Below are 15,808 nucleotides of genomic sequence, written 5' to 3'. Positions count from 1 at the left end.
CTGTATTATATGACATGCCATATACCAAAAGATGCTTTTGGGTTGTAGTTATAGTCCTGTAACAGAACTGAAGAGAGGTAACTAGGAACAAATTGAGAAACTTCTAAAAAAGCTTTTACAAAACTATACGACTTCTGAGCAGGTCTTGGTAACAATCCATGGCAGATGATCTAATCCAACCAGAATTACAGGGTTACAAACATGATGCAAAACACAATTTGCAAACAAGGTATGAATGGTTAACAAAAAGTATATAATAAGACTACATAGCAGGAGTGTTAAAATGTGCTTCCTTTAGTTACTGGATGATGATGACAGGTGTGAACTGAGTGGTAAGTATTTATCATGTCTGACCTGGATCACTGATCTTTAGTATATTATCACACAGGATGCTGCTTGGGCATGACAGCATGTTGTAATGAGCCACAGTTCATTAAAGGTTTCACTTATCCTGAATCAGTATGGCGAAAGTGAAATTGCCCCTAATAGAGAAAGCCAGCTTAGAACTGCTGATACGTCGTGCTCCAGGACTGGGCCCATGGGGTTGCCAGCAAGTACCTTGCAAGTTTTCTTCAGCTTCCCACTGCTACTAGAGAAGCAGTCTCTTTCTCTTGCAACCTCCTTTGTCTTCCTTTGTGTGCAGTAAGTTTCCTCTGTGGAATAGCAAAATTGAGGAATGGGTTTTCCTTTTTAAAATGTTATTCTTTATTTTTCTTTCTGACACTGATTATTAGCAGGAACTCCAAAATTCTCACTAGGAACATTACAAAGAACTTAACCCTCTGAGTTCTAATTGTCCCTTCTTACATTTTCTCTGATATTATACCATTTAAAAAATACCTATTTTTTATCTTTGTTTTACTCAATCTTTTGTGATCATTGACTTTCTCCCATTATAAACACTATGCCTCTTCCTGGAAGGTGGTATTTCTCTGTGTACAGGGGCATGTTAAAGATACACAGCACCTTCCTGGAAAGAATGTGTAGGTCCATACACATAATAAACTTCTTCATTAGCCACATTTATAAATTTGGTTTGGTCTGAATGATACCACATTTTCTCTGAAGGAAAAGTTTAATTATCCCTCATGTTTTTGAAGAAAAGTTTCATAAATTTCTTGTAATTACAGGCTACTGAATATTACCTAGAACTGAAATTTGTTCTTGAAAACACAAAAAAACTTTTCTATTTATTGAAAATTCCATATATCATTTACTGAACTAAAGACTTGAATGCTTATTCATCTGTGTGTGAGGCAGAGGAAGAGTTTTGGGTCCAGACTTTTTCCTTTTGAAATGTGGGATTCATGTATCATTGCATACTGTCATTAAAACTAACAGAGCTGCACCAGCACAAGGCCAGGTTCAAGCTCTCGGAGTGAAATCTTGTGGGAGAGCCCTTGTCAACTTCAGTAAAGCTGGAATTTTGTCCTGAGGCTCTACTATCTCCTTCGTGGTCATGGCCATTACAGCTTTAAGATTCAAGGAAGCATGTGCTTTTTATTCCCCCTTACTTTGAATGGTGGAGTATAATTACAGTCCCTATGTTCCAGATTCAATTTTTCCTATTTTGCAGAAATGCTGTGACTTCAGAGCAGAGAAAATTCCTGGGCAGGGCTTTTACCACCTGAACAGATGAAAATGCCACTTTTTGAAGGGCTGGTTTTTGAAAAGGCATTAGATTATTTTAATATTTTATTTTGCATACTGTTGCTAAAGCTCCAATACTCCTACAAATTCCTCAAAGCATTTTTCTTGCAGGGGGAGCAGTTCATTCTGGAATGCTTTTTAAAATACAGAGGTATATGAATGAGTATTTAAACTTACATTACCAAAGCAATAACAGAAGTTAATTTGAAAACAGGATGTAGCATTTCAAAGCATGAAATGAGGCAGGTTTTCAGCATAGAACTTACTTTTCACCCTAGAAGTTGCCATATGTATGGTCTTTCTAGATCAGAAACCCACAATACACCTAAGATCCAGCTAAAAACTCTTTCTTAGGTGCAACCTGATTCTCTACATTTTTCTCAAGTTGGTCATTGTTGATCTAGGTCATTGTGAAGCACTAAGTCAGGCTCACAGTTTTCAACATTACAAGATTTAACACAGCAGTATGACTTGCAAGTGGTTTCTGACTTCTTCCATTCTGTGAGAAAGCAATGCCATGTCTGGGCCTTTGATGGGGTGTGCAGTAAGCATGCGGGACCCCTTACATCTGAGAGTACTTTAGATGTCCCTGTGCAGATGGCGGGTAACAGACCTCCCCTGTTCAAGTCCTGTAGGCTCCTTTGGCAAATTTATGTGACACATAAATATAGGAGGTTGGAGTGTTATGTGGCTTCCTACTTACGTGCTGTGCCCACACAGAATGATATGTGATAACTACTTTCTTTTGATGTCTTCTCATTCTTCCTAAACAATACCTAGCTTGATTGGGGTTTTTTTTGTACATCTGTTTATGATGAGATTTCTCAGCCCCTGTGGTGTATATCAAATGGAATTTCTTTCTTGGGGAGTTGTTCAGACTCAGCCCAGTGTAAACAGGGTAAGAATCTCCCTGGATGACACTAGTGGATTTAGTTTGGTTTTATGTTTGTAAAGCAGGCAAGCAGGGATTTTCTTGGAAAAGCCAGGCAAAAGTCCTGTTTCAAAAGCTTAAACAGCAGTTAGGCTTTAATAATACACTCCCTTCTTTGCTTTGCTATTGAATACCTGCCAGAAGAAAGGAAGAGATTTCTTTCTTCTGAATCCCATACTCATTAATCTCCAAAGTGACTGATCAGAACAAAGTTTAGGTGTCAGAGAATGATATCTGGAGTAGATTGTAGTATAATGGCTCAATATTACATGTTTTTGAGGAACAAGGGGGTTATTGTTTTTGTGTTTTACATCACATCTGAAGAATATGGCTTCCTAACATTTTTCAGATCTACTGTGACAAGGGGTGGATATTTTTTGTTTGTGTAGGTATCTTGCATCTTTTATTGCTTCAGAGTTTTTTATAGACTCATTCAGATTAGAAGGAGCTTCAGTAGGTCTCTAGTCCCGACGTTCTGCTCAAAAGTAGGGTTAGTAATGAGATCGGACCAGGTTGCTCAGGGCTTTGTCCTATCAGGTCTTGAAAACCTCCAAGGACAGAGACTGCACAGCCTCTGGGCAACTTGCTTCATTGCTTGACTGTTCTCATGCTTTTTTTTTCCTCCTTATATCCAGTCGGAACCTCCCCTGTTTCAATTTGCAATCATTGTCTCTTGTTCTCCTGCTGTGCACCTCCATAAAGTGCCTGGATCTGCCTTTTCCGTAATCTTCCCAGAGCCTCTCCTTAGGGGCACGTGCTCCAGTCCCCTGAGCCTCCACTGCGCTTGCTCTAGTTGATCAACCTTCTTCTCAAACTGGGGGGCAAAAGCTGAAGGTGGTATTCCAGATGCAGCCTAATGAATGCTGAGCAGAGGGGGATAATCGTCCCCTCAACCTGCTGGCTGTGCTGCTGTCGCTACAGCCTGGGATGCTGTTGCCCTGCCTGGCTGCCAGGGCGCACTGCCCAGCTTGCTGCCCACCACCACCCCAGTGCTGCTCCCTGGCCGGGCTGCCCCCAGCCTGTACTGTGACCAGGGGTTTTCCTCTCCAGATCAGAAGCAGGCCCTTGAGCTTTCTGATGATCATTTCTTTAAGGAAGTAAGAGCTCAATGATCCTTTCTCAACACACAAAATCTGTGGCCTAGTAATTGTTACGAATTCATTACAGCGGTCTTTCCTGTCCATTGAAGTAGCAAGGCAGTGATGATGCTTCTATTAAAAATGTGCATGCTGGTAACAATCTCCACAGGAGATTGAGATGCACTCAGGGGGTTTCTACTGCATATTCAGAATTCTAATAGGAAAAGCAAAATGAAGCGATACTTCTATTACTAAAATGGTTGTTAGTTGTAACAGCCACCACTACTTTTCAGACATTCCATAGTGCTATTAATAAACCAAAAAGTATTGCAAAAATACCCTCTTAATGACTCATGTAGAGACAAACTGTTAATTCTGTAGTTGAGAAGTACACTTTATTTTGAAGGAGATGGGAGGCTCTCTAGTAAGGGATGAAGAAGAATGGAAGTCCAGATTCTCATTTCAGTTACACTAGCTAACATGCAGTATAGCTTGGATCCAAATCTGTTTTAGGAAGGACTTTAAGACTGAGCTTATTAAATCTGTACAAAATGCATTACTCTAACAAAGGAAGAAAGAAAGGCTTGTAGTGATAGGACAATAAGGGTTTTACTCCTGTTTTTTCACAGAATTCCTTGGTGATCTTGACATTTTTAGGCTGTATGAATTGGTCAAGTTTGATTGCCTATGGGTAGGCAACAGACACTCATATGCAGAGATGCTCTTAGTAAGTAGTCTGATTTTCAGAGAGTTTGATCATTGATCTTCCCAGGCCTCAAAGGGACAGAAAAAGTTGTGCTCTACTTGGCCTCTTAATCTAACTGATGTGCTGTGGTCTGACTGGATCTCCCTAAGCAAGCCACTAATGTTTATACAATCGCATCTGCACTTCATTTTTTTTTGCAGGCCGTAGGACCAGAAGGACTGATTCACTGTGTAGTTCTTTCTTAATGCCAGACAAGCAGGGTTTGGGCCTCCACTCCAGTTCACTGTTTTCAGAATTGATTTTTCAAATTTCTAAATCAATTGGAAGAGCTGACATCTTGGATGTTCCCAGTGTTGAGTAGGAGACTCAAATGAGTGTCAGCAATGCGAGAGAAAAATAAGAGGTGACACTTCACTTCCTTCTCAAAGAAGTCAGCCTCAAATCTGCTTCTCTTTTTATGTCCCCTGCTGTTAGAGGAAACCTTAGTAGGATTTGAAGAGGGAGACATTTAGAGAGGAAATCTTTTCAGGTTTACTGAAGCAACCTGGAATAAATTATGTAATTTTTACTAGTTTTGTGCTGACAATGGTAGGTAATAAGACTGAGACTTTATAGAAAGATGGAGTCTGTTATGTATCCTAATATTTTTTTCCCTGAGTCACATGCTGGGGTGTCTTGTCTGATACTGGCAACCATGTGAAGGGGTTAGCAGCACATGCCCTGTCTTCCATGCTAGACAGCCGTGGCATTACTCCAGAAGGGAAAGAAGCTTTTGCTGGGAAATTCAGGCCAGTTTATTTGGGTATCAGTTATGGCTTTGGGAAAGTACTTTTAGGGCCTTGAGATAAACAAGTTTTGGGCTTCCACCAAAAGAAACTGCTAATCAATTTGGAAAGTTGTGATACAGCATCAAGAAGGATCTGAAAAATAATGACTTTAGGGCCACCCTATTTCACCATTTCAGGCATTATAGCATCATCAGTCCTGGGAACTAACATCAAGATGAAAAATAATGCTGTTGGGGAAAATGGGCTCTTATACTTTAAACAAGACTGTGCCATGGTTTTGCTCTGTACTGTAGCAAATTTCTTTGTAGCCCTTTTTATTTCATCCATCTGGTTTTCTTTTTAAAGGGAGATAATTCTTGTTAGCAGTCAGAGAAGCTAAAAGATAAGTTAGTTGGTGGTTTTCAGCACTTAGAATTACTAATACATTTGTGCTTTAACTGTTGTGTGCTGCTATTATATGTTGACACTTCTCAGTAGCACATAGCAATGCAAATGTATATTTTAACAAGTCTCTGCTGCAGTGCTATTGATTGTAGCCAGCTATTGTTCTCCTGAGTTCTGCCTCAGACAGGGAATGAGAAGTTTCCTGGGATTTAAGTCTGGATCTTTTTGACAGGAAGCTGGGGAACAATTAGGAGGCAGCTGAATGTCCTCCCGACACACACATTTTAAAATTAAACTGTGGAGGAGAGGAAGTCAAAAGAGTTTCCCTTGTTTTACTGAGCTGTTGCGCAAGGGGCTGACTATATATAAAAACTTAGCTCTTCACTGCTTTGAAGACAGGGGTTTTTTATGGCATGTGGTGAGAATCCAGCCACTCTAAAGAGAGAAGCTGCTGAACTTCTTGTTCGAGAGAACGTAGCACTTCTGAATCAAGCCAAGGCAAGAACAAAAGCTAGTCCCTACCCCACCTGCCAGAAGGAAGGGCTTGCTTCAGTCCATCACTGATTGGGGACCATGCAACTGACAGCTCCCCCCAGGCAGATGGCTGATATTTATGCTGTTTTGCCTTTGTGTTTCTTGCTTGCTTTCAGGATAGGAAGGAGGGTACAGGGCCCTAGTATTGATTTTTCTGTGCAGCTACAAAGACAAGAATGCTGCTGTGCTTTTGAAGCTTTAGACTGTCATCTTATTCCCTGTAGGTCTTCCCTAGGTCTCTCATTTCTTTTTCATCTATGCAGATGCCTCTGTCTTCCCTAGAGCCTTCCTGGTTCCCCCTCTGTAGGAAGGAAAAGAAATTTCAAATCCTGGCCCCACTGAAGCATTTTAGTATAAAGCTCAGCTTCTGTGCCTACTTCTGCATGTGTTCTATTGGCACCTTTGTTTAGTTATGCTGGCACATGGTTTTACATGGGTGCAACCAGAGCTCCTTAGTGATTTGCACTGATGAAGTTAGGTTTGCCTACTTACATCAGTCCAAAGTGCTCAGATGCAGCGAACCCTCCAGTGCTTATGGGGAGCATTATTAGGGCTGAGGGAGAAGGCAGCCTCTGCTGCCATTCATCCTCACAAAGATTGTTACCCCTCTATTCTTATCCATTCCTGCAAGCTGAGTGATGAGAAAGTTCTTGCAGCAACTAATGAATCTTGCTTTGCATTTGGGACCCTATGAGTAAACTAATATTAATGGTGCTTATATTTCCAGGTCCATTTTGTTGGGGAGCTTTGCTACACAAACACAGTCTTGTGCTTTTTGGTTCACAAATGCTACATGAAAGCAACTGAAACCCAATGAGAACATACTCCTGTGAAACCAGTACTACAATTTTTTGAATCAGAGCATGCACTGGGAATCTACACTGTTCATCAGCTTTCCAAAAATAAATACAACTTAAGGAGACTTGCACATAACAGTGGAATTTACACCCCTTGTTCAGAGAAGAAACATCCAGCTCATTGCCTATGATTCTCATTTAACCTTAACATTTTAGGCCTAGGTGTAGCAGTTACCATGAGATAACATAAGAACTAGGATATGATGTTCACCGGTGATAGGAAGTGAAAAAATTAGAGTTCTAGTTTAGCAGCTACAAGTAACCATTCTAGGCAGTTTTTGTCACCCTAGCTTGAGATAGGCTAATGGGAAATTAGATGACCAAGAAACCTAAGCATCAGGAGAGAAAAACAAGCCATAGTTTTTTTTCAGGCAACAACTGAGAGAACCAGCTCGATCAACAAACTAGCTAGTAGATACAATTTTTACCATACTTAGATTAAGATAAGATTGCATTATTTTATCTCTTTGCCTCTGCCTGCACCAGATTTTGAGGGCTTGTACTTTTGACATTGACTGTAAAGACCCTCGCTCTCTCACAAAACAAGTTGGGTTGGTGCAGCATGTTGCAGTGTTTGTTGGCTCTGCCCCAGGGGATGTGAAAACAGTTTGCTGAAGCCAGGTGGCTTCTGTAGATTCTTTTAGTTGGTCTAACATGGGCCTGACTGTGCTTGAAACTTAAGCTGATGGATAGTGGGATTATCAGAAGGATACAATGAGCTTTATACCTGAATCATATGGAAACAAGAACCAGACAGTTCCCACTGACTTTGTGTCCCACTTTCTGCCAAAAGAAACCAACAACAAATCCTTAATGTTGAAACCCTGCATATTTTTGTGTTTGAAGTAGCTATACAATCAAGCCCAAAGGCTTTCACCATACTTAGAGGCTATCTTTCCAACATTCTTCTGTACTGAAACCATCGCATGTCTCTTGCTTCATTGTTCATGTTCCTTTGAGGCTTCACAGTGTGTTCAGTTAAGATTCAACTGTTGGCTGAAGTAACTGACTTTGTTTGTTAAGGCAAAAATTGTCACTGTCCCATGCAAGCAAAAAAAAAATTGTAGATGCTTTATTAACCTCCTTATATTGAGTGCAGTAAGACTAGTCCACCAGATCTCGATCTTTATTCATAAGAAGGTGCTATGTTACCTTTTGTGACCTTTCTCACTCAATTTCTGTAATGTGTACATGAACCAAACCATATGTATGTTTAAGGTACTCCAGTCTTTATAATATGACAAATAATAAAAAGGGCTTTAGGGAAAATACTTATCATATGTCTGGCTTGAAGAAAAAGTACATAAGGCCAACAAAGTAATTGACTTAGAACAGTATAAAGCAAAATATCTTTTCTCATAGAGAAAAGAGCTTTGATTCACACATGAGCTGCGCTAAGTAGAACTGATGAATTTAGCACAATAGTTCTAACAGATTCACTACAAGCCCCTTCCTGAATAAGAAGAAAAAGAAACAAAGAAGAAGGGGGCAGGGAAATGGTTTCCTTCTTGCTCTTGGGAAGAGTTAGAAAAATAGAGTGCTGGGCAATATAGGGAAAAAAGGAAAAACAGTTGCATAGTATTCATGCTTCATTCATATCTGATACATTCACATAGATATACCAGGCATGAAAAGAACTCTGAAATGTAGAGACATTCAGTGTGTGGTTTTATTTTACTTTTTAGGGGGAAAAGGGATAGAATGAAGGGACTCCCCACCCTGCTGTTTTTCAGAAGAAATTCTTTCTGAAACCTTTCTGATGAAAGCATAATTAACCTTGTTTTGGTTAATGGGTCTTTCCTTTGCGGCTCAGATAACTAAAAACAGGGGAGAGTAAGGGCCATCCTGGCGATGGAAGAAACGTCATGAAAACTGAGGACAGGTTGTTATGCACAAGCTGAACTATGAAAAGTATTCTGGGCTTGAATTTAATTCCTGTAAATTATACTAATGATGCAGAGTATAGCTAGACTGAAATAATTCAGGTAATTACTTAGCATATTGCTTCAGTTTCTGCTATGGCAATCATTGTTTACATCTCTAATTATGCCATGTAGACACATCAAATCACTCATGCTTGTTTTGACTTGAAGAATTTGAAGCAGCAAACCTTGATGAGCTGCATCTTACGGATGCAGCTATGTGAATGAATGCAACTCAGTAATACTTGTTCTTCAGGCTCAGGGTCCAATCGTGCATTTCTTTCATACTCCGCATTCCTGTTGCTGTGGCTTCCTTACATATTTCTTTCACTGAGAACTTTTCCTCACCATGAGCAGATGTTGAAGGGCTCCATATTCACACAGTAAAACACTTAGCATGTGCCCTTAATTTGATGTGCGAGAGTAGCCTACTGCAGTTCAGCTGGACTGCTCGTATATTTTAAGTGAGATGATAATTGATTAGGATAGAGCCAGAATTTTCTGACGGTCTAAAAGGAGGCCAATTGCTTATCCTGGGGTTGTGTATGGAGAGAAAAGGAAGCATTTTATCCAGTTATTAACAACAGTCGCAACAAAATACCCTGTCTGAAGTTATTATTCTCAGCCTACCATTTTTAAACTGAGTGATTTTTCTTCACACTGATGAGAAAAATTATTGGAAGAACATTAGAGCAGCGCCATGATTTTCAAAACACAGTGTGTGCATACTGCTTTGTTGCACATTTAAGGAGCTAGGGGACATATGCAATGTGATTTTATTCCCTGTGAAAAAGTATGTTCTCTAAAAGTTGTATACAAGTCCATGTGCCAAGTGCTGAGAATATTGCAACCTTTAGGACAACCTCTTTTTGCAGTCTTAGGCAAGTTGCTTTCTCTGCTCTGTGGCTCTGTCTCCACTTCTGCAGACTCCAAATAATGATGCTTGTCTCTGTGAAACACTTTGGGGCTTCCTATTTTGATGTGCAGTACATATTGGCAGTGTTAAGCCAGACGAGGGATCTTTGCAAACCATACTGAAACCCAGTACTGTGGACCTTTCAGCACCCATTTGGTAGATTGCATTAGGTTAAGAGTCTGAAAATGTAGATAATTTTTATGCCAGTGATTTTTAGTAATCTGCAGGTAGATGTTCTGCCAGAAACATAGTGAAGATATACTTTCTGTGTTGTCTCCAGCAAAAAGGTTCATAAAGGGTAAATTGTTCAACTAGAAATATTCTCCTGTTAGATGAAGCTAGTTTACCCCTTCGGCAGGAATATACTTAGCTTTCAAATGCAGTTACAGCTCCTTGAGCATTTATAATACACTTTTTAATGGAAAGAATTTCAGGCTCTTCTATTAAATCAAATTCAATGTCAACTCTGAGGGAGAGGAAAGGGTCTTTCAAGCATTTTTTTTTTTTACCCAGAAAACATGTTATGGATTCTAAAAATAGGTTGTGCATACATTAATGGCTACATTATGAGGTAGCCAAAGCTGGAAGGATATTGAGCACTTTTTTAACTCCCATTGGCTCCTGGAGGGCTCAGTACTTCACAGAATCAGCCTGGAGGAGTGAGGAGGAGAACAAAGTGAGAATACACAGTCCCGGCAGTGCTCTGGCTGTGCATTCAAATCTTTCGCAGTCAAACCACCCCATAGGAGCATAAAAGGATTTTTCAGTCACTAGCTCATTTAATCCAGGGCTCCCTTTCACCAGAGGCATTCAGAAGGGAAGATCTTGTCATATGAACTTAAGACTAAAACAGGAACTGCTTTGCCTTGGGATTGCACATAACCCCCCCCCCCAAACTTTTAATAGAAGGGTGCCCATCATGAGAGAACTGAATATGAGTACCCACTCCACATTGTTTGCAGGTATTACAGAGGTATGGACTGCTTTTTAAAGCTCATTATCTTCTTTTTACTATTTGTGTAAGCGGATAAAACTTCGGTCCCTATGTTTTCCAAATGTTTTTTTGGTACTGTTGAACATGAGGAATAGGTGAATATTTTTTTTTAGCTATTTCAGTACTGCACTGGCAGCAAAGCAGAATGAGATTAACTGACTCTCTCTGCAAAGACTCTGGTGTCCTGTGTTTACAAATCTGCTAGGGGAGAGAGGCCTGGAAATGTAACTTTATTCTTCACTGAGGAGTCTAGGTGGTGCATTTTTTTCACAGCAGGAATGATCTTCCAAAGTCACTAGCCAGGAGATCTTTGATGACTCCAGGCTTAGGACCTGTTACTGCTTTTTGACTTAAGTGGCTTGCTAAATTATTTGGGTCTTGAATCCCTATTCCAGTTAGAGAAATTATGAATGGAGCCAGACACCTTGGATGCAATTTTTGGTTATTTTCAGGAATGTGTAAAGTCAGCTTCCCTGAGCAAAGGAAAACTTAAACAACTAGAGAGCCTCTGTTCCCCATGACACACATTATCCTCACCTTGCTCCTCTAGCCTGTTCCCAGGATGGTGCATCTCAGCTATTCAGACTCCTTCCTCAAGTCAGCTTTTCCCAAAAGCCCGGCTGTGGTGGCAGTAGCAGTTGAAGGAGTACCTCTGTGCCCCTGACTCCTTGTTCCTGCTCCATGCCACAATACTGTGGTTTTTACCCAGATCTCCTGGCAGCCCTATGCGCAGGGGCAGTTACTGTGGTGCAGAAGAAGGATCTCCTAACAGTGCTGCCAAAACCAGGCTGCCTTCAAATCACAGCCTGTCTCTGTTCTTGAGCTCAGTTTTGGCTCTTCATGAGAACCATCTCCTGTATGTGTGCCCACTCCAGAGATGCAACACCTCTCACCTCTGTTTCCAACCCAAGCCAAACATGAAGATTTGGCCCAAGCCTCTTCTCCTGTTCAGGCAATTTTGCTGAACCACTTTGTGTTTTCCTCATTTGAAGGCTTGAGAGTCAATTTTTGGCCAGAGTAATCTTCACAGGGCCTGGGTCATTTCAGCGACCCAATTAACAACATGTGTGGTAGGTACAGTGCATGTATTTTAAATGCATGAAACTGATTACCAGTATGTGAAAGTAAAATGCAAAACTGAAAAATTCTTAGGTAGAAATCAAAATAATAACTGGCCAAGAAAATACATGCATTCTGGTAGTATTTTTTGACTGCAACGAGAAAATAAGATCACAATAATGCAAGGGGGTAAAATACATACTCAGCTGGCATCTTTATTCTCTAAGGTGCAATTGCCATTAATTATGTTTGTCTCATCAGTTAAATCTGGAAAATAGTAACCCTACATGTCACACAAAAAGGACTATAAATATCTTTTAATAAAAGCCTTTCTTTAAGAAAAGACAAATATGTTTCCCATTTTCTGATGAAGAGCAGATGCTGCTGCAGTGTCTCTGCCCATGCTGCATATACATGAAAAACTAGTCAAATGCAAATGACCACCCTCTATTTACTTTTAAAAGTGCACAACAAACACAATTTGAATAGCAACAATAGAAGGTGCTAATAGTAAGAGATATTTTCATTTGCAAGATGTCGATGTCCCTTGTGATTATCCATCCTTACGAACATCCATTTTCCGTCCCATGGTGCAGATAATCTTGCGAGACCTGCCTTGCTCCTTGGAACACCACTGTTCTACTGCAAACATTTATTTTCTCTGTGTGAACATTTTCCAGCAAAACTTTTATGGAGCCAATCAGTAACAGACAGTTATTGCTAAGCCAGTCTTCATGTATAACAGTTTTGCCCAGATTTAATGACTGGGCTGGACCACACCACTGTGATAGAGAAGCTCAAGAGTGTACCAGGTAGGTAGAAGGATGTATCTGGCTGCTTGAGCTGAGAACAAGATTAAATTCCAGTGTGTTATCGACCAGCCCGCAGGCAACAAGGTGGCCATGGCGGAAGTGGTCTGTGGCAGGTTTTAAAGCTCTGCCACAGTTTATCCTTGCGCTCTGAAAAGGGCATCTTGTACTTCATGCACTAACTGGATTAAGATTCCTTTTTCTGCAACAATGCCGTAGTCACTGGGGAATAAGGAACTCATCCAGCAAATGCTTGTGTACCTGTGAGGCATTAGGCATGTGAGTACTTCTACCTTTCGTACTTCTAAAAATCAGGATCTGGCATCAGTTTGTCAGCATCAAGCACTTTAAATGCAAAATTTTTGGCATAGGCTCATTTTCCAGGAGCAGGCAGTGACAGGCACATAGGATTTGCGTAATTTAAATAATTTATTTCAGTTGGAAGGGTGGCACTGGTATTGAAAGAGAAAAACAGAACCAAACATTTAATATTTGAGCAGGCCTAAGCCTATAGGATGGTGGATGCAACCCTTAACCCAGCTGAAGTTGAGGACCCCTGACCAAGATCTTGCAGAATCAGGCTGTAGCATGAGCTTTTCCAAGCTGCTGAGAGCCTTGGAGGTCTGCTGAGTTACACATGGTTTGTTGGGCAGGCTGACAATGGCAAAAATCATTCTACTGCAAAGGAGAAAAATACCAGTAGGAGTGAATAATGCTCACAAGTCAAGTGCTTTCACTGCTTGAACAGTTATAAGCAACACAAGGCTGATATCTTAAAAAAAAAAGGGTTAGTCTTGCAGTTCTTTTCCTAGAAGTTTCACTTCCTTAGGATGTGTGGTTATTTTGGGTTACCACAGCGACTGTTAGAAGAGAAGGCATTTTATTTTCTTGTTTTGTTTTTACATGGAAGAACTGGGGAGACCACCATGTACTGGAACAAGAGGAGAGGCCTCCCCGATTAAGGCCTATCCTGAACAAAAAGAACTGTGTTGAGATCTTCCTACACTACAAAGGTTCACAGCAATTCCTTTCCTGTGAAACCGCATTGAATATTCTGAACAGCTAATATCCGGTACACAAGAGATGTCTAGCCTGCCAGTGTTGTGAACACCCTTTTGTGGTGAGCCAAGGTGAAGTGGGTGGGCCTTTACCACACACTTCACTCCATGCTGGGGTATATTACTCTGCCTGGAATGCATGCACCTTTAGGTCCTCTATTTAGTCTACTTCTATATAGTAGCTACAGGCCCAATCCTGTTTTCAGTGAAGTCATTTTGGCAGGAATTGCTTCTGCACGCTTCAGGTCCCAGTTCAACATCTTCAGTATCACTGATCCTGTTTTTAAAAATTTTAGATTTCTCTAATGAAAAGTCTGCCGATGTTGTAGAGCGGGACTACAGTAAACAGACACATGTATTTCTGTTTGGAATAATATGGCTCAGTTGTTTGTTTTCTTACCATATGATTGCGCTTCAAAGTGAACTAAAATGCAATTAAGTATTTGAATACTTAATTTGAACTGAGACTGGGGCATAATACCATTTGTTGATTTGGAATTGGTTTATCATAGTGCAATGAGGCATCAGAATGATTTAGCCAGTTATCAGCAATACCTTGTACATTGAAAAGAGTGTGATTCAGTTATTCCGTGCACTTCCCAAAAGCTGTTAAACATCTTTCACCTCTGTATATCCCTCACCTCACTCAGCTTGTGCTTATTTGTACTGCCCCAAGCTGATTCAGCTAGGGTGTTTTCCCAGTACCGCTTGGTTGGTTGGTATCCATAACAGAGCTCTTGTCTCTGGCCTCTGCTGATTTTTCTGAGTTGTTAAACAGTAGCTGAATTGTTACTGTGTGAATTCCTGGCCTCACGATCCGCAGCTGTCATGCTGGCAAACCAACTCTAGTTCAATAACGTGCAGTGTGAGTACAACAACCTCCAGCCTCCCAAAAATACCCAAACAGGAAGGATCTCTTCCATCCTCGGCCACCGCATGAGCCAGGAAAGTCGCCCACCTTTTCTCTCCGCACAGCCGAGCCCCAGTGAAGCAGGAGGCTCAGTGCCAGAGGCCACAACCTGCAAGCGGAGGCCAGTCCTGGGGGATGCATCCTACATCTCTGTGCTGTCATTTACTTCATGTTCAGTAGGTGTATCTTAATTCTGCAACTTCTAGAGGTTTTCAGACCTCCAGGTGTCTCCTCCACACTTCCTTGCTGTAAAATGCCTCTCTAGTTTTGACAGATGACTGGGTCTGACCACTTCAGGCGCCGCTGGCCGGTGGCAGCCCTGGTGAGCTCTCCCAACGCCCCGCTCTGTAGCTGTTAAGACACTGCTTGGGGTCTGTGTCGGAAGGAGGGCAAGTGTTTGCAAGCGCAGGCCTCCTGCTCGAAGGCGGCACAGCTGCAGTCTTCCTCGGGGATGTTGTTGCACAGGCCTGTTAAGAAGAGGCCAAGCATATCCCAGTCACCAGCAACTTCTGCTCTTCCACCTGCTTCTCCTGTTGGTGACGGATGAGCTTCCAGCCTCAGGGCAGCCCTGCTCCGAGGCCCTGCTCCTGCTGCAGCCCCCCTCAAAGCCCCTCTCTCCGGAGGTGCCGGCACTGCTGCTTGGGGTCTCCATGTAGGTGTCTCACGGCACAGAGAGCTGCCTTTAAACTGCGTGGGGTGCTGGGGGCTGACAGCCTCGCATGAAGCAGCTAGAGGCAGTATAAACTGTTGGGGTTTTTTTTCTCTCTCTCTCCCTCCCTTCCTTCCTCAGCGGGCCGAGCTGGAAGTTAAAAAAAAACAAACCATAAAAGCAACTTCTAGGGTCACTGGGAGGGGAAAGAAAATCTTCATCGTGTGCGTGGCGTCGGCGAAATCGTCCCGGGAAGGAAGAGGAGGGTCGCGCCGTCCCTCGGCGGCGCGGGGGTGCTGGGGCGGGTGGGGCGGGGGGCGCAGCGCCCGCGGAGCCGCCCCCGCGCCGCCGGGCTCCGCCTTGCCGGGGGGGCAGCAGCGGCCGCGGGGCCGCCGCCGTCTGCGGGCCGCCGCCGGGCCCTCCCTCCGGCGCCGGGAGGCGGCTCGGCCCCGGCGGGCAGGGGCAGGGCCGGCTGGCACCCCCGTCCCGTCCCGTCCCGTCCCGTCCCGTCCCGTCTCGTCCCGTCCCGCCTTCCTCCTCCTCCTCCCCCTCCTCCTCCTCC

The sequence above is a fragment of the Apteryx mantelli genome, chromosome 2 (assembly GCF_036417845.1).
Source record: "Apteryx mantelli isolate bAptMan1 chromosome 2, bAptMan1.hap1, whole genome shotgun sequence".
Classification (NCBI taxonomy): Eukaryota; Metazoa; Chordata; class Aves; order Apterygiformes; family Apterygidae; genus Apteryx; species Apteryx mantelli.
Note: the sequence above shows the minus strand (reverse complement) of the source record.